Here is a 21046-nt window from a genome sequence, read left to right on the forward strand (position 1 = left end):
TCATAATCTTCTGTAATAATTTCACCAAACTAGAACACTAAAACAGAACACTTCGGTCAGTTATGCACTGATCACATCAGATGTTTTTTATAAAGAGCAAAATATGATCTGTACATTTTCAGTCAATAATTGAATTAGGAAGAATAAAAAAGTTATAAAGAAAAATCAATTTCATTTTGCCAAAATTGTGACCACCTCGTCTTAAGATGCTTTGGCTTCTGGCCACAGATTTAAGAGAGAAAAGGTAAAAATAAAGTGTTGTTATCTATGGACGTTAAATTGTAATATTTTCATTTTCCACTTTCCATAAAGTAAATTTTAAAATTTTAGTATCGATTTTTATTGGATTGGTCAATGTCTTTTTCAATATGGCCATTTTAAATATTTGTAGTGAATTTCTTCAATTATATTTAAGTATTTTTATTAACATATGAAAGTTATTTTTAATATGGAAATTGAAGTAATTGCTAATTATTGCATATTCATTAAAAATTTAATTAAGTACTTATTTTATTTTTAATCCTCGATTTTTTTTATTTCATAATTAAGAAAACTTTTATTTTTTCATTGTTATTTTCCATCAGATCATTTTATATACTTAATAAGACCTTATAAAATGGCACGTTAAGAAAATATCACGTCATATACCAAGATAATTGCGAATAATTTATGTTGAGGATATTATTCTTGATATTATTAGGGCATTCCGATAAATTGATAAACTATGTTCAATGCATCCTATATATAAAAAAAATCGACAAATTGATTATTTATTTTACGCGTATTCTGATCAGCTTTGATAAGCTTTGAAAGTGCATTTTATTTATTTGTGGCATGGCTTGCTTCCAGAAAAAATCGGAAAACTTCTCAGCTCAATAGATGCAAAAGATTAGCTAATAGTAAAGTAGGCCAAAACTCATGTTTAAAACGTTAAGAATAAAGTGTTATTTGTGTTGAATAATCGAATCTAACGATTTTTAAAGTTCATATCTTGTGACAAGCGTATTTTGTTGGATTAGCCCATAATTTATGCACATACATATATGCTTATATATTATGATCTAATTATGCTGCAGTGCATAATTTTTTTTCTGTTCTACTTTTGAAAAACACGGTAATTACATTCACTACTTATAATTTTTGGCCATAAAATTTTATTGCTTACAGAAGAAATTTCTAATCAATTTTCTATTTGCAATTAATCTAATATTAAAAATAATGTCAATAGAAAATCAGAGAAAATTAGAGGTCAGTGAAACTTTGATATTTTTATATTATGCGAAGAATTCCCACAATTAAAGTTTTCTAAATTTACTCTTTTTAAGTTTTCTAAATTTTAATTTTTTCTAAGTTACTCTTTGTTTTTACTTTGTTAAATTAAAAATTTTTTAATTTCAATATTTAATATGAACAATTTTTCGTTTTAAATTCAACAATCTCATGAATTAATAAAAAGAGTTGTGACATTTATGTATAGGATTTTAATTTAATAATTTTTTAACAACAGTTTGATGCATGATTTTCAAATTTAGTATAGTTGCTTGAGTTAATGATTTTCGATTTGAGAAGACCAAATTAATTTTTGAAAGATAAATTTGGCTTTTTTCAACAATATCAAAATCGTCAAATAATTCAGGAATTTTTTTAAGAAAAAGGTTTTCTAACCATTAACGCTGTTATATTCTCACGACTGCCTTATTTTTACCGTTACTATTTTTAAAAAAATAGTCTACACTCAAGATACAGCTTACAACACTGTAGGCTGATGACACTATAAGTTTTATAGGTGATAGACTTTCTCGCTTTCTCAGCCTCCGATAATAATCACTTCAAAATCTGAATTCTATTTTTTTAATAAAATATTTCTTTTCCTAGAGGATTGATTATTCATACACGCCATCAAAAGTAATTTGACTGAATAGAAACTAAATTTGGAACATTTTTGTAAAGATCGAAATACCAAACACAAAAAAATGTTTCTCAGTTGAAAATTACAATAATACACACATACAATATTCGCTTACTTTATTCTCACCGGGTATACTTGAAACTTAAGAGTAAAAGGGTGAGATACATAATTAGGATATTGGTATATTTCGTACACACAATGCGTATACATACGTTAGTATATCTTTTTTCACACATATTTACTTAAAACTCTATATAGTTTTTAGCTACACTGAGAAAAATTTTATTTAAACTAGATATTTTTTATAATCAGAACAGACACAAACTATATTCGAAGTCACGTATTTCCTACATTTAGAAATATAATGTTTTCAAATTAGTTTTACTTTTGAGCCGTTAATGAAAATAAATTATCTAGTTAGAATAAAAAATATAAAAGTATATATCAAAAATGTACACTTATTTCATATTTTAATATTACTTTATATAAATTTTCACATTAATATTATAATATTATATTACATTAATATATTGTAATATAATTTATAATACTTATGTGATAAATATTTTAGTATAAAAAGTAATATATGAGTAGCTCTTTGCAATATTTATAATTATCATTTTGAGATAATTAATATTTACTTGGTAGCTGTGTTTCATTTGCATTTTCATATAATATACTATAAATTTATGACATATGCATCTACATATGTATACATATATTTACTATTTAAGAGGAACCTGTGAAAACCATTTTATTGCTAATATTTATATAATATGTTTGTACTTATTGGTATATTGTAAGAAGTTTAGCGTCATTTTCATGGCACATCGCAAGCAAATTCTTTCTTATTTGCTAATATTTTTATTTGAATACCGATAAACTTGTATTCATCAAAACACTTTTTATTCAACTACATTTTATTATAAAAATCAAAACAAGGCTTTTGCCGAAAAACTATTTAAGCACCTTTATAACAACATTCACATAACAAAATTGGATTATTTACGAAATCGCTATGCATTACATCCATTTTAGCCATTTCCATATAATTGAAATAATTACAGCTCGTTTGACTATAAGAAACATTAAAATATGCTTATATCATGTAAAGATAAAAATTATTTTTTCTTTGACTAAAAATATTTCGAGTTATGAAATATTTTATTTTCAAAGCAGAAATATGATCTTCAAAATGGTTTATGGCAACTTTTGATATGCGTTTTTTTTTCAGTGTAGACTCTTACCTAATTTTAATCCACAAAAAAACTCTTACCAATCATTACTTTAATTTTAATTTTTTATTCGTCTTATTATTTTTAATCTCCGATTTTTTTATTTCAACCTGTTCTTGAATCTAAAGAAAGTACACACAATAAAATACAACACATCTACATTATACTAAATCGATAATAAAAATAAGAACAAAAAAAAGTTATACAAAAGGAACCTTAACAATAAATAAAAAGAAATCCAAACAGAAATCCAAACTAAAAGATCTTCATCCACAATATTTAGATCAACGAAAATTCATTAAGTACCAAAACAAAAAAAAATTAAAAAGAACAAATAAGAATTTTATTTGGAATGTTTGCATGTATGTAAACTAAATACAATTCCTTTACAGGTAAAATTTTACCTTGAATTCAATTTGATAAAAACTGGTAAAAAACCAATAACCACAAAATTAAAGAAGACGAAAAAATCATTCCTGTGTCATTTGATATAAAATTTAGGATAACAACAAAAACACAAAAACATTGAACTGCTAGCAGAAGACTCTCCTAAAGTCTATATGAATTCAAATTCTTTTTATTTTTTATGTTTTTACTTTCAAAAGGAATTAAAAGTCATAGCTGCTCATAATATTTGTTTTGTTTGTTTTTTTTTTGTACACGTTCCCGTGATATCAGGCACACATTTTTCGTTTTATTTTTTATTTGATTTTTAATTTTTTATTTCACTATTGCTAACACTGCATTGCTTCCTTTTATAATTTGACATTTAATTTTAATTTTCTGTTATTCCTTTTTTTTTGACACACAACTGACACATAACATTCTGCTTTTGTTTTCACCTTTTTTATTATTTGCTCTTCTTTTACAAAGGATTATCATACCATCTCTTTAATTATTATTATTATTTTATTTATATTTCATTTTTATTATCCAAATATTTTAAAAAACATTTTTTAATATCGAATTTTGTTAATAAATAAAAAGAATAATAAAAAAAATAAATGAAAAATAAACACACGTATTCGACTTCTTTTCTCTACCGTTGCTTTTCAATAACTGAAACTGAAATGGCCGGTTATAAACAATGCAATAGATCGTCGCGTCGTCTGGTTTGTATCTGTTTTAGCTCTCGCTAGCTAGTGTTGTTAATAAATAATTGTTGCATTGCATTTTCATCGCATTAAAAATGTTACGACTTAAATTTTTGTGTTTTCCATTTATAATGTTTTTTGTTTTTCTTTTCTTTTTACATTTTTAAAGTTTTTTTTTGTTTCTTTTAATATTTTTCTTTCTTGTTACAAAGTTTTTGTTTTCATTTTTATTACCGTACTTGTATATACTTTAAATTTTCTTGCTTTCTTGTGATAGAGAAAATGAGAAATGTTATGGCAATCGAGTTGATAATGAAAGAAAAGTGAAGTTTTTATTTTGTTTTTTTTTGTAAATTTGTGACACAATATGCTTGCATTGCACGTATTGTGGGGTTTGGTTATGTTTCGTGATGTTATAGTATGCAACATCATAATAATATAACGAAAAATTCATATAGAAGTCAGACAAGATTTTAGTGCACATATAAAATAATGTTTTCTTTACTTACTTATTGTATATTGCAAATAAAAACCAAACAAGTGTGTGTTTTTAGGATATTTTCACGAATTTTTAATTGTTATCAATTTTTTTTTTTCAAAAATATAAAATAGAAAACTTGCGTTGCGTATAAAAAATAGGATAACACATTTTCTCTATAATGTGCAAGGAAAAATTTTAGTACTAAGACAATGATATTTGGAGGACAAAAAAAAGCAGACAAAATAATGGTAGTTGAATGAAAATTAAAATATTTGCGAAAATATGGGATGGCATGAAACGTCATAAAGTATTTTCACTTTTCATTTATTTGTCTAGATGCAACTAAAGTATGCAAGATACTTGCAAGTATCTCGCCGTGCGCATTATAAAAGCATGTATTTGATAATAGTATCGAAATATATCCCTTTTCCTACGACATTAAAAAAACAGAGAGAAAAAATATGAACGTTCTATAACAGAACATGACAATTTATAATGCATTTTGTAATTTTGTAATTTTGTAATTTTTGTAATTCAATTCAGTTTTTTATATGATAAACCAAGGGACTATTAATGTGAAAACCTTCGACTTTGAATTGAATTATTTGTCAGGGTCAGGGCTATTACATAATTAATAATATTTATACCTTCACTCAATAATAACAACAAAATAAATTTTTCAATGTTTTTTAACAATGCCAAAAATAATTTTGTCAAAATAAAATTAAAAAGATAATTTTGAGCAATTATATAAGTACCTTAAATAACTTATATTGAATTCCTTACGCAACATCATATGCACCAGAATTTTAACAACGAAAATCTGTAGTATTGACTACTTCATAAATTTTTCTGCAGAGTTGCTACTAAATATGTATGAACAAATTAAATTGTTTTAATTTTTATCAAATTTAAATCTGATTTTTAATTTTCTATTCGTTTTTATACCCGTATGAACGTATGTTCGAAGGGCATAATAAATTTGCCTTACCGTTTGTAAATTTAAGAAATAATGCTTTAATATAAATGTATATTTGTATGCTTTCGATCAGTGTTGAATTCTGAGTCAATTAAACATTGTCTGCCCCAACGACAACTCAAAAACTAGTTGAGCTCACAAAATTTTCATAATAATTTATATTTTTATGATTATGCAAACGATTTATAATAATAAATGCCGGAACCCTATTTAAAATACATATGATGGAGGTAGTGGTTCGGGTAGTTTCCCTGCGAAGCTATAATGTAATTTCGGATAATCAAATATATTATTTGAGCTGTTGTGTTTGATAAAAGTTGTTGAAATTTCTTGACTTCTTGTGGTAGCTGCAATACAACTTCCAAAGTAACTTGGTCATGACTTACAAATTTTTGAAACTACAAAAATTTTGCAAAAATAAATATAGTAACATGGCCCCTTATATTTGGTAAAACGTATTTTGATTTGGCTAGATCTCAGAAATTATAGAACCTACAGAAGAGAAATTTCGCAAAAAGCCAATATTTTATTAGGGCTCTTTTATTTGGCAATACTAGTTTAAATTTCTTGAATGGTGGTGTTAGCTGCCAGACAATAATAAAACTCATTTGGTCGTTTACTAGGGAAACTATTCAATTGTAGTGCTTAAATTTTTGTATCTTATCTTAAATTGTAGTGCTTAAACGAATAAAAAATAAAACGAATAAAATAACTGTACTTAAAATCATTCATTCGTACGGGTATCATAAGGTGGACACAGTTAGCTTTAACATTTCCCGTTTTCCTTGAAATCCCTGAAACCATTATTTTTCTAGTTATAGTCTTAAAAGATCTTCAACTCCAATTCTTTCAATGAGTTCCCTTCTTCTAAAAAAAAACAATTGCCAACATTTCACTAGTTCACAATTTTATTTGTGGACTTTCTTTTCCTGTAAATACTAATTTAAAAATATGTCGCAGATTCTTAGAGGATTAGAAGAAATTTATTTTGGGTACAATACAACTTAAAATTTTTCTTTTTTTATTCTTTTTTTTGTTTTAATTTTATCCAATTGTAGCATTCGTAAATATTCAAATAATTTCACATCTTTTAATTAATGAAGAACAAAATAGAAAATCATTAATTTTATGAAAGCGCATTTCCTTAAATGAAACTTGTGTTTGTTAATGATTTCATATATATATATATATATATATATATATATATATATATATATATATATGTATATTGCCTTATATGTATATAGATATAACAAAATTTATGAAATGAGGAAAAATCAAAGGAATATAAAAAAAAGCTATTAGAATCACCCAATAAAAACAAAAGGGCATTAAATTATAAAAAAAAAATATTTAAGAATATGTTCCGTTCCAGAAATAATAGAATTTAGTCAAGAAGAAAGCTAATAATAGCTCACCCACTCCGAGGCAAATAAAATGTATGAATGTATGTATGTAAATAAATTCTTTTTATGTTATGTTTTGACTAATTTTCTGGAATTTCTGCATTTTTCATTTTTCTTATTTAAAAACATTTTTTTTGAAATTGAATGCGACGCTATTGACATAGGACCTTATAAACATTCATTTTCACTTCAATATCGAATAGAAATCTTATTTGAATACCTAATTAAAAGGTTGATGATATCCAATTTAAAAAAATTGTATATTTTTCATATGCACATACATATATAAATCAATTTTAATGTAATATGTATGTAGGCATGTCAAAAATAAATTGATAGAACATTAGTATGAAAACATTGTAAACTTTCATAGTTAGTATCCAGTTAACAACAGACTTAATTATAAGAAAATAGCCCTGTATTAAAAGAAAAGGTTTTAACACGTTTAGTGACAATGCATTGTCGGTTACCAAACCTAACTAATGTTATCTGAAACCCGTGCTTGCTGGTGAACACAAAGAAACTACTTAAGTTTGGTCCCTATTGTATCACCGGTGAATATTTTTAAAATTTGGTTCCATAACTAAATTATTATAAAATAAATTTGTTCTCTGCCATAGAAGAGAACGTAAAGTTTCTTTAATTTTACAATTTTATTGATTTAAGGGAATATATGTACCTTGACACAAGCTAGGGTTAATGTAATTTCGGTAAGCACAGGGTATACGTAATATTGGGTTTCAATATTAAATTTTTTCATGTTTACCGGGAAGCATGAAATTTAATGGTTTAATTTATTAATTTATTCAATAAATTTTTGAATTCACATTTAATCGAATATAATCAATTAAGTTACAATTGTATCTATCATCAAAAGTACTTATTGTATAAAATTGGAAATTACCAACGAAAAAAAAAAGCAATTGCTCACTTCGTACATGTTTACAAAGTTTCATGATTAATAATTAATCATGAAACTTTGTAACAACAATTTAACAATTATTGTTCATATTTACTAAATTCTAGCTCATCCTAAATTTATGCAAAATTTTTGGAATTCAAGAATTAGAAAGCTTCATGTTGGCTTGTTGGAATTTAGTACCTAGTTATAAAATGTAGGTGATAAGCGAAATTAGAAAAGCTATTGGAATTCAAATAAAAATTATTGACAAATAATCTTTTAAAAGAAGCATTTAAAAAGTCGACAATTTTTCTCAATGAAAAAAAATTTTCAAAATCTATTTATAAACAGAGTCTTATTCTTAATTATTATGAAAAAAAAAACACCCATATTATAATTTTTTAACATTAAAAGCTTAAAGACTGCGAAAAAATATCATGAGCACGAACCTGCCTTTATATGGTTCTTTCTTCAATGGTTGATCTTTCTGATTGAATTTTATTTTATGTGCAGCTATTAATAAAATTTACATTTATTACGGGTGCGTATCTTTTGTATGTTTTTACCAACTTATTGATATTACGGTCAAGAACGAGCATAATTATTTAGTTCGGTAAGTAGTTTTCAAAATATTTTTCAGAAATTTTAGAGAAAAACTTTTGCATCATTTATGATTATCGAAAAAGATATTTCATTACAGCTGCTCTTCTTAAAACTGCTGACTTCGATCAAATAGCGAAATTAAAGAAACGCATAGCGCATTTTAAATGGATTTTTTAAAAATTCCTAATAAAAGCAATTTTTGATAAAAGAAAACGACAAACAAATCACTCTCTCTGAAATCACTCTGAAATTTTAATACTAATAATATGGGTAGTTCTTACTCGTAATATAAAACAGAAAGTTCTAACACAAAGTTCTAGCAGATCTGATTTTATTTTACCATGAAAAAATTAAATAGGAGCGAATATTTAGAGTTTAGAAAATCGATTATGTTAAAGGCCCTGAAACAGATCCCGAAAAGAGCAAGAAAACTCATAATAATAAGGTTGTCCATGCCATTGTCCATGTGTTGAAAAGCCCTAAACTTAAGACTGGCCCTAAACTAAACTTAAGTGCAAACTAAAAGTGCGAAACTATACACCATATACATATGTACATATATCAGAAGTAATTTTAGAAAATTTTTTTATATATTTTTTTACAAATTTTTTTATATACTTTGTTTTTCTTTTTATTTATATTCTTCGTTTTCTTAGGCGATTCTTAAACCGCTTTATTTCATTTAATTCCTGCGGCTCTCAAAAACAATTGGTTCAATTAATTCAACAAGACAAATTTCGTATTATAATTTCACAAACACCATAACCATCACAACCATTGCAACCATTTGCAGAATATGAATAATTGCCTATACCTGCTGAATTTTCAAAAGTGTGTCAAATAATTTTACGAAAGAAAATTGTTGAAGTTTTTGATATTTTTTTAACGATATGCCACACATTCCAATTAACCTCTTGAGTGCACGCTTATTTTTTAGCGACGTTAAGTGCACACATGAACCACTTTTGCCTCTTGTCATTAAATTTGCAAAAAAAGATCTTAAATTTTTTATTTTTTATCTCTGTGTAATCTCTGTCAAACATTTTTAAGTCTTCAATTCAAAAGCAATTAGAACTTCAGTAAATTACTTTTGTTATTTTAACAAAAATCCAAGAGTACAAATAGAATTTAGTGAGCTCTAACCATCCATTTCAATACAAAAACAGCTCATTACAAATTTCTTACTCCTCATCAAACCACTCTTCCTGGATAGCAGAGTTACAAATAAATTAAGTCTTTAAAATAAAAACTATATTTAAAAAAAATTAACAATCACGATAATTAAATTAAAAGAATTGTTTAAATATATTTTAATAACTGTTTTTTTTGTAACTTACATTCACCATAGCACAACAAGAAAATATTTTTTTTTCAAATAAAAATTAATTCAAGGTTTTTTTAATCATCTTCCAATCAAATAAATTCACTACCAGTGCCTGTAATGGCTCTGCCGGTAATAGAAATTAGGTGTATGCCATTGCGGAACAAGAATTCTTCTACCACTTCCAAGATCTTGGCGTCGTCCCGATGTTTGTGGTATCGCATTTGAAAATGTTAATAGTATGGTTATAAATAATCCAAATATTAATAAGACTGATGAACGTTTTAAAAAATTCATGTTTCTTAGTTCAAAATAAAAAAATTAATGCAAAATATTTTTCACGTCATGACTTTATATTTATAGTAATTTATGAATTCCTTCAAATTAATTCCAAAAAATAATTACAATCAGAATTACAATATCATTGACAAAACCTTTTAATTTTAAAATTAAAATTTTTAATTAAGAAAAAAAATATTAGCCAGTAACAATAAAAATTAATTCAAATGATTGATATGAGAACGAACGTTTCAATTAGAATTATTAACAATTAATTTAAACGCAAAAAATTTGATGTGAACAGCACATGGCCGACAGTATTGCATATTTTCCAAACTAATACATTACACTTATAAATCTGTAACTTGCACAAGAAAGTTAAAGTGGTTTTTCCAAACTTATTTAAAATTTCAAGTCGATATGTGCCTTTTTAAGATACTTCTTAAGTTACTCTGTTCCTGCTGACTCCGTTTTCAAAGCTTCATCCAAAAATATCAATTTCGCAGAAAATCCTCTCCGACCTGTTACTTCAACGAACAAAGTGAATGTACAAAACTTTAGAGAATCCCATATAATGAAGATGCTGTTTCTCTGCCCCGACGAACCAAGAGTTCATCATTCAATAAAATTTACGGTATTGTTAATTGATCCCTACACGGTGTTAATTTACTATCCTAAGAAAAATATAGATTTTTATTACATTGGACACATAGGTGAACACACCAACAGATCGATATACGAACATTTTAAAAATAATTTGTTTGTGTTTCTCTAATATGGAGAAATGGTTTGGAATAGAAAACTTCGCATATAAGATGTAGACGAGCTAACAATACCTCTCTTTCGTTAAAACATGTAATGCGATCCGTAAAAATAAGAATGATGACCCAAAAAAGCTTTTAAGATTTAAAGAGTAAATTATATTATAATTCATTATAATACGAGCAAATTAACCAGAAAATGCTGGAAACTCGAAGGTACATAAGAATTTTTAGAAAAACTTCTTACACATAAATTTAGATATTTTTATATTCTCCATTTCAATTCTCATTACGTACTGTTAATTTAATTTTTAATTCTTATACTAAAGTTTATACAAACACAAAATTGTAAACTAGGAGAGGGGTGTGTGATCGAAAGAATCTTCAATTTGATACTAAGAGCACGAGCTCAACACGAGTTACAAGTTGAACGCAGATGATGAAAGAATTTATATCGTAAAGTTTACGATAGATAAGAGAGGAATATTGGAGACATTACAAGCGGAATATAGTACTTATTACAATTCAATTAACTGTTAAAAAAATATTAAAATAATTTTTTTTATAATTTTATGAATTACTTTTCAGCATAAATTATAGTACATTAGGCGGCAAGCGAATTGTAATTGAATTCGAAAACGATTATTGTACAACAAAGGCAAAACTGATTCAGTTTAAATAAAATTCAAAATTTAGAAGAATAAATTAATTTTAATTAAATGAAAATTAGCAAAGTTTGGGGTTTGTTTAAAATTTTTTCCCTTGTAATTTTTTTTGTTTTGAAACACAAAAATATAAAATTGTCCCACAATTATAAAATCAAAATGGTTTTTTCTTTCGATCTACTGCTAAATACATGAAAAATGCTTTCTAATGATTTTTCAAATTTTTAATCCAATTAAACGCATCAAGTGCGCCTCACAAGTTGCTCGAGTACATCAGAGCGGTGCACCTCGAGCGAGTGCTGTACCCCGCACTCAGAAGGAGCACAATATATTTTTATACGTGGTCGCGGTGCACTGTTGCCCCGGCTTTAAAAATCTACAAATCCTCAAATCAAGTGCCAGATTCTGTTAACGACACAACATTGAAACCGACTTACCCAATAAAGAGCTAAATAGAGCTCAATAGAGTCATCGTGAAGCGACTTTCACCGATTTTGATTCTTATGGTGAAAACAATGTCTTTAATATACTGTATTTGTGTTTTCGCGTATATTAATGGTGTATAATTTGGCTCAGTACACTGTTTTTTATAATATAAGATTAACATTTTCTAAAAATTAATTCTCACAGAGCTAGCGAAAAACTGTTCCCAAAATTTTTACCTTTTCCAATATTTTTTTACGCTTATTAATTTATTTTATTCATAATTTGGAAAAGTTTTGTTAGATTTCTTTTAAGATCTTAATAAAAAACGTAATAATACTCGTAGATGCTCTTACTCATATTTACCTGAAAAATGCTTTTTTTTCTCAAAAATACGCTTATTTTAATTTTCCTGTTATGCACCAGACATTGAAATTAAATATTTAAAAATTTAAAAAAGTTCAATCAAATACTTCAACCATTTAACTAAGAACCAAACCTTTGTGTAAGCCATGGGTTCGTGCTCACGGCTTTTAACGTGAATACGTGCAGAGTTAAGCTTTTACAAATCCGAACTCTATTGAGCTTTTTGAATTTTGTCACCAAGTTTCCAATGATTTGTGCTTACATATTAAACGAAATAAAAAATATCTGTTGTACATAAAATATTTTTTATGAGACATCTAGTATCAATTATTTACACTATTGGATAAACTAAGAAGTATATAAAGATTTTCCGTTGTCGGGTAAATTTAAAATTTATAAATTTGTTTTTGATTATTCAACGTGTTGTTATTCAACCTTTGTGTTGATACCCAAATCAGTATACTTATTTCGTGTACCTAACACTCCCCGGTAAAGTGAATTTTCTGTAAGAAAATATGAGCAAGATAAGCAAAATGATAAATTTTCTCATGAATTCATACAATAATTACTTCTGTACAGCATCATGTCAATGTCGCGAATTTCAATTCTACCAAATCCGTCTTTATCTGGCACAATGAGTTTATTTGGTATTTCTTTTGGCGATGTTTGGTAACATATTTTTAATTCCATTAGCGTTAAAATTCTTAATGATTTGACTGTTGATGCTGCATTTGAAGATCTTGAGATAACTGTGCTGCAAGTTTTTGAAGAAATTTTTGCTTTTGTTATTAATGTTTGATTTTCAATGAATTACATAAGCAGCCAGAATTGCAACATCTAATATATTGAAAAAGAAGGCTAAGAACCATCGATTTATCGTCAACTTTTTTATAGTTTTAGTTCAAAATCATTTCCGGTGCGGATGATATGTATCAGAAAAGTTTGTGTCATAATGAACAGTAGATAATAGAAACACAATTTAATTTTTTTTTGTTTTGGGACATTAGATCACCTTGTAATATCTTTGCTAAAAGCAAATATTGTAGATTTAAGTTCTTTCGAGAACATTTCATAAATCCACTTGTCATAATAATATTAATTCTTATAGCAAAAAAAGGTTAGAATAATAATTTCAGTCGGGTGTATGATGTAAAAGCTTTACATAAACAATAACTAAATTAAATGAATCGGTTCAGGTAACAGTTATTTTTTTCAGTATGCAGTGGATTATTAACGCACGTACGTTCTTGTACAGAAGAGCTAATTAATTTAAATTTACTTAATTGAAAATTATTTACGTAAGTGAAAAAAATGTATAACAGTATGGGTTTGTAACAGGTTTTGTTCTTCCCTTGCTTTATGTACAGTTAAGCTCTTGTATTTTCATTATTCACTCACTTCTTTAAGAAATCTTGAGCTTTATGTTATGCCGTTTTTTGGAATTTCTTGTAGATCTTAAATTGTAAATTAAAATGTTATTTAATCCAGAAATAATTAGTGCAAATTTTACGACATAAAACATTCGAGTCAATTGGCATTAGTATTAATATGGGAAAATGAGATTAGTATTCTAAGGTTAATTAATTAAAAAAAAACTCAAAAACCATCTTCTTATTGTACATGGCCACTTTTCGTAAAATTCAGTCGCATTTCATTCAAATACAACATGTAAGAGCACCGTAGCTCTAAAAGAGCTACTATATAGCTTTCATTGTAGATTTTTTTCTACATTTTATTAATTTAATAAGTGTGCCAAACTATTTGCAATATTTGTTTTGTTGTCTTTGGCATTGCTTTTATTCTTATTTTAATTTTGAAAAATTAAATTAAATTCATTTGAAAACGGAAAAGCAGTATAACAGTAATTATTATTTAGCTTTCAAAATTTCGTAATTTCATTTGTTATTATGATCTTATGTAATTATTAAGTTTCAAATTAATTCCATAGCTACATAATGTAGTATGTTTTAAAATTACATTAAAGAACGTAAAGATATTCTTAAGAAAAAAAAAATTAATCATTTTTATTTTAATAAATTTGTAAAGTCATTAAATTGCATTAAAATCACCTTGAAATTTTAGTGGTAGTTTCATAAAAATTACTATAAATGTACGTATGTAGTATAGCTTTGGTTTTGTATGTAATTATAACATTTCAATAACATTTAGATTTTACTTATGGTAGAGGCTTAAAAATCACTGAACAGCTACGTTCGTACTTCTTTGCAACTATTTTACATTCTGAATTTAAGTTGATTTCCTTTTAATGCAAGTATGTTGAATTGTCTTTTATGTGATTTGTGATTTGTGAAATTTTTATAGGTTGTTTGTTTAGGTGAAGCGTAAAAAAAAAATTTTAAAGAGTACAAAATAATGTTTGTAAAAATCACAATAAAGAATATGGTGACTTCTCTATTGTAAAAATTAAATTAAATTAAGTGAACTATTGCCTTTCGGCCTTCCATATTTGTTTCTGCAAAACTCTGATGAAGCACAAAAAAAAATTTCGAAGGTTTTTTTTTTTAAATTTTCAGAATGCTTCATTTGCAAGTTGAATGCTTTTGACTCATTTTATACTGAAGAGTCATAAATACTGTTTTGATAATTTTATTTACAATGAGAACACTCTGCAAAATATACTCTGCAAAATTTATGAGCTATGCAGCATTTAAGTAAAAAAAATAAAATTTAGAATCTGTTCCAAGGCGTTTTAAAAACTGAAAGCCGCAAATACTTAATTGAACTTAGGTTTTCGTTTGAAACAGTATTCGATACCACAGCTCCTATAATTTTTGTATATACAACCAAATAAATTTTAAATTACTACTATAAATCGTTTGTAAAAATTTGGTGAACATAGCTCAACTAGTTTTTAAGTTATCGCTGAGACAGGTAGACAGACTTGTTTAAATCGACTCAGAATTTGACGCGGAATTTAGTGTTACAAACGGTAAGGCAAATTTACTATACATTCAGAGGGTTTAATTACCCTAATACTCAATAACTATACATTTCACTATACTAAAATAATTAAAGCGAAATTATTATTTGTTTTATATACCCAAACAATAATAAAATTGAATTTTGGCATTCATAAAAATGTCGCCAAAGTTGTCAAAGCTTTTTAATAAAATTTTTAAAATTTATTTGAAATTATTTATTGCTAATTTTAATCATTTAGTATACAGAGACATGATTAATTATTTGTATGGACAAGATTAAGGAGACCCGAAATTAATATTCGACAATATTGTCTTTAATAAATAAAATAAAATAAATAAGATTTTTAAGTGATAAAATTTGAATAAATGAGGTTTTAATGTAATTTTTCACTTAAATTTTTGTCATTGAAATTAATGGTTTGATTATTTTAATATTTGAATAATTTTCAAACATTTTTCTCAAAAATTTTAATTAGGTAAAGTGTTAATTGACTTTAAAACAATGGCGGAATTTTAACGCAAATACATACTCAAGTGTTTTATGTATAATATGTAGTAAATTTTATAGAGATTAAATTACTGAAATCCTCCAATTTAAAATCTATAATTTTGATAATCTTCAAACTTATGTTTTTTATTAATTGCGAATAAAGCTGATATAATGTTGGGACAGCCACCGTTGTTTATATATCATAGAGTTATTAAGTACATAAGGGTTAAATATACCTCAGCTGATACGGTAAGAAATAACGACTCCATGAAAATTTTTTTTGATTACACCTCAAATAACTAAATAACATATTTTTATTTCGCTTCGTGTATTCTTTGTTCAGTAAGTTCTTAAAAGCGTATCTGGGATTGTAAATTTCAGGATTCAACATGTAGCAGTTTTTAGATATAAATTAAACATTTTTTTTCTTAGAAGGAAATTTTTTCTACGTCCCATCCTCTCAAATTATTGTCATTTGGAATTTTTAAATTTTGAAATTTGAGGACCTTACATTTTCGAAATTGCAATCTCGTCAAAATTTATACAAATGCAGAAAGCTAATGGTAAATTCCGTGCCATCAAAAAATATATTTATTTTTCTTAACTTATACAATTAACCCTTGAATTCGAACTTGAAGGTATTTTAATTTTTATTTTTTTTTCTCTTCAGAAACTAAAAAAACATTCTGAAAAACTGTAAAACTTTTGCTTAATAATATGCAAGTATTGTTAACATTTCTATAATATTATGCAGGTGTATAGTGTTTTCAACATACTGTATTTACCGAAAAATATATACTAACTATTTTTATTAAATAAAAATGGCATTCTATTTATTCTAATTCCAGCTTTATTTATATTGACTTATCATCCGCAAGAAATGTTTTTGAGGGTCCAATTGCTATTCCAAATGAATTTTTTTAAACTTTTTATTCTTGTCATTCCGAAGTTGAAAGTGCAAGGTGTATGGAACTAAGTCATGCCTCATCTTAAAGCCTTCACTTGAAAGCAAAAGCAAATTTTTCGCCATTCTCATAAAACCAGAAATTGTTGAGATGTCACACCTAGTTTTAAACAAAAATTTTATACATTTTTAATACCCTGAACGATTGTAAATATTGACACACTCATTACTGAATATAAAATTTTCCAAATTTTCTGACAATAATTGCTAAAAATTACATTTTTGTAGGGGATTTTTTTTTAATTTGTTTAATTGTAAAAACCTTTTTCAGAATTGTGACTAGTTTTTTTTTTTAGCGATGCAAGAAAAATGGAACTCACTATAAAGTTGTTAAATTCTCGCTTTCTTATTATTCATGTGTCGTACTGTTCTGTGAAAGAACATAAATTGTGATATTGCGAGTATATGAAGAATAGGCCTTTGAATATTTTAACAAGTCGATTGCTTCTTCATTAAAATTAAACATAATTCAATTGCATTTGCATTGTACTTGACATTACATTGAGACTTCTAAATTAATTTTTTTTTGACTACTTTATTTTGGAGAGTGGATTTGTACCTCTAATTATACATACATACATACAAATACACAACCATACGTACATATTTAAATTTTTATTATTGTTATCGATTTTTAAAATTTTATTTGATATTTATTCAGGTGAATGAACTACCGAATCAATTAATGTTTATAATATTAGAAATCATATGAAGAAATTGAGAACATTGTTTAACAATTTTCTATATTAATATAATCTGTTTATTTAGTCGAATTAAAGTTAGTAATGCTTTAAGACTTTATTATTTTATTATAAGAACAATACATAGCTATAATTTGTTTTCTTCATTTTAAATATGCTTAGGTTTATAAGCCTATTTAGCTCAGTGGTAGAGCACTGGTCTCGTAAACCAGGGGTCGTGAGTTCAAACCTCACAGTAGGCAAAACAAAAATTTTTTTAAATCACAATTTAAATAAAATAAGTAATTTTTAAAAAATTTAATAATATTAAATGTCCGCATATGCATATTATAATTTCAGTTTAAATTAGATTACGTGAATAAGTAGAATTCACGATAACGAACAAAAAGAAAAAATGCTAGTCAAATTGAAAATGAAATCAAAACAGAGGAGATGAAAGAGAAGTAGTAGAAGAAATGGCGAATGCAATTATGGAAGCATGCCCAATATTTTTCTATTTTTTTTAAGTTGAAATTTTATATTTTGTGTTCTCTTATGCAAGTTCGTATCATTTATGCATATAGGTTGTAATACAATGAAAAGGATATTTTTAGCCCTTTTTCAAAAAAAAAATTGAATAAAGAAGTGGTTCTTACAAAACTCCTACATTCTTTGAGATAGAATTGAAACTTATTCTTGGTAACAATTTTTATTTTATTACCTAGCAGAAGCAGTACTAGCAGCAGTAGTTTGAAAGGCCCACCGCCCCACTTAAACGAACACTACTAGTTTCCTTCATTAATTCCATCTTCGAAAGTTTGTCAAAGCTTCCAAATTGAAATTTCCCAAGATATTACGTTCTTCTCGCGAGAAGTCAAACAGTTCGTAGCGCAAGGCCTCCACCACTCGATCATCCCGAAGAATGTCCCTAGTAAAAGTAGCAAAAAGCGATACTTTATTGGCTATCCTAAAGAAAAGTAAATAAATTATTTGAATAAAGATGTTGGTGTTTCAAAATTTATGTCTAAGTCTTTTGGAACAAATCAACTATTAAAAACTGAACCTTTTCTTAAGAGCCGATTTTATATTTTTGATCATTATTAAGAAAATGTTAATAATTTTGTGTAAAATTTAGTGAATACAACAAGCAACCTAGGTTTAAAACCAAATTAACTGGCAAATTTTTTCTAAAAACTGAACCTTTATGTGGGCCGATTTTACACTTTTTCAGGAAAACTGGATCATAGGAAGCCAAATTCGAATTTTATGAGATACATTAACTATGACTTATACAAAATTTAAAATGAGTTTTAAAGGACCAAAAAACTTTTCCATATTCAAGGCATCTCTTCTATATTTCGCATCTTTCTCTAAACTATATAAAATTCAAAGTGCGTCCGGTTATGTACTGACCATTTCACACTATTTTATAAACTAATTATGTACATATGTATATGTCGGTATGTCGAGTATGTCGGTACTCTGTATAATATTTTTTCATCCATTTTAATCAATTTCCATTATTAAAAATTTTCATTGGTATCAAAAAATTTTTGTTAATAAAATTTTTGCAATTAAAAAAATTTTTTTAATTTTATAATTTTTATTATTGCAATAAACTTGAGAGCAGCGTTAGCTATGCTATACGCTGCAAATATCTAATAACTTTGTTTCTTTGCTTCTCAAGTTGAATTTAATTTTAGCTTTAACCTTAATTGCAACTTCTTAAATTAATAATTAGTAAATTAAATTTAATTTTGAATAGTGCGTTTTTGTATTTTTTTTTTTGTGCAATTTTATTTTCTTGTATGCATTTTCATGGATTATAATTAACCCATTTAAATGGCCTTCCATAATTTTTTTTTGTATGTATTTATTCGCAGTTATTTCCCCGTGTCCAAGATGGAAATTTCGAAAAAATTAAATAAACATTAAAAATTATATTACATTTTGTATATATACATACACATGTACATTTAAATCCAAAATATTATTTAATATTTTACCACCTATTGCTACCCATATGGTTTTGGTTACAATGAATGAATATTAATTTGTTATAATTTAACATACACATTTTGCCACATGTTATGTATTTGGATGTGATTTCTTAGTTTTATGACAGAAAGTGTGGTTTCAATTTTGAAAAGTCTTGTTTTTTTAAAACATACTCTCACTTATATGGTGCATTTTACAATTTGATTAAACTGTTAGTTAAATTCAGGCTCATGCATTAAATTCAATTACCAGAACAATTCTTTGCTTAACTCTCATTTTTTATTGCCTAATGATAATTATAATTTTGTAAAGTATAAAATAAAAATTCATAAATTGTAACAATGCAATTCAATCCAGAACACACAGAGTCACTTCTTTGTAATACACGCAGAATAAGACTTTTCATATACTGCCAAAATTTAATCCCGCGGGAAAGCAGTTCAAAAGTTAAAAATTCTATCGGAATGCGTTCCATTTTAAAGTTTCAAATGTATTGTGATGAAAATAAAATTTTTATAATCTCGGCATTCTGGACGATATTTTCCTTTTATCCCTTTGTTGTAAAGAGCACTTTGCTTAGTTTTGTTTCAATAATTTCTTATTTTTTGATTGGCTTTTTGTTTATTTTAATTTAACTCTTGTATAAGACCCTTACGTAATTGCAAAATGAATGACTAATCTATTTGTAGTTAGAAAAAAATTTGAAAATTTATTAAGTTTGTCATAAAAGCGTGCTACTCCAAAATTAAAAATTTTAATTTTTTTTTCTTTTTGCATTTTTGTATTTTTTTCTCTATACGGTCGATGGCGATGAACGATATTGGCCTAAATATTGTGGGTACGTACGTGATGAAAAGAGTTTGATTTTTTCTTTACTTGGTTTTGTATTTACAAATCTTCATACTCACATAATATTACTAAGTACTAGTATCTTTATTTACGTGTTTCTATTAAATTATGTAATGAAAATGTGTACTTACAAGTAAGAGTATTGTAATTCCTTCAAGTTTGTATAGAGCCATTACTTCTTACTATTTTGGTATCTTTTAAACATTCGTATATGCAAGATAAAATAATATGATAAAACATTCTCATTCAATATGCAATGATAATTGCCGCCTATTACATTGAAGCATGTGGAAGATCTTCGTATCCAGGTTGTAATACGCACATGTACAGTGAAGATATACATACCTTAAGCCTTGGCATTTTAAAAATTCCAACCCATCTTAGTAAAACATAAAAAATTAAATAAGTAGTGCCAATTTTTTTTAGCGTTTTCATTTTATATCGGGGGTTAGAGGGTTAACTTTTTGTATTCTTATTGTGACTCTTAAGAAATACCCGAAACAATAAGCTCACATAAGTCGCTATTAAAAAGGTTATTTTCCTAAACAAAATTCAGTTTGAAGTCTGTTCCTTAAAATCTAAAGAGTTTTACAATAATATTTTTACTTTTAATGTGTAATATTTTTGTATTGAATTTTGAATTTACCAATCTTTATTAGTGTTGTGACATTAGATCTTTTCCCACCTCCTACTGGTACTC

General features: G+C 26.3%; 1 non-coding gene across 1 annotated transcript; it reads left to right on the top strand.

Moving 5' to 3' along the window:
- The first annotated feature begins 17690 nt into the window (after positions 1-17690).
- On the top strand, positions 17691-17762 carry Trnat-cgu (transfer RNA threonine (anticodon CGU)). Its single transcript has one exon. It is a non-coding gene; the product is annotated as a tRNA-Thr (tRNA).
- The last annotated feature ends 3284 nt before the right edge of the window (positions 17763-21046 follow it).

This window comes from Condylostylus longicornis, unplaced genomic scaffold, assembly GCF_029603195.1.
Source record: "Condylostylus longicornis isolate FDR11 unplaced genomic scaffold, ASM2960319v2 ptg000048l, whole genome shotgun sequence".
NCBI classification, from domain to species: Eukaryota; Metazoa; Arthropoda; class Insecta; order Diptera; family Dolichopodidae; genus Condylostylus; species Condylostylus longicornis.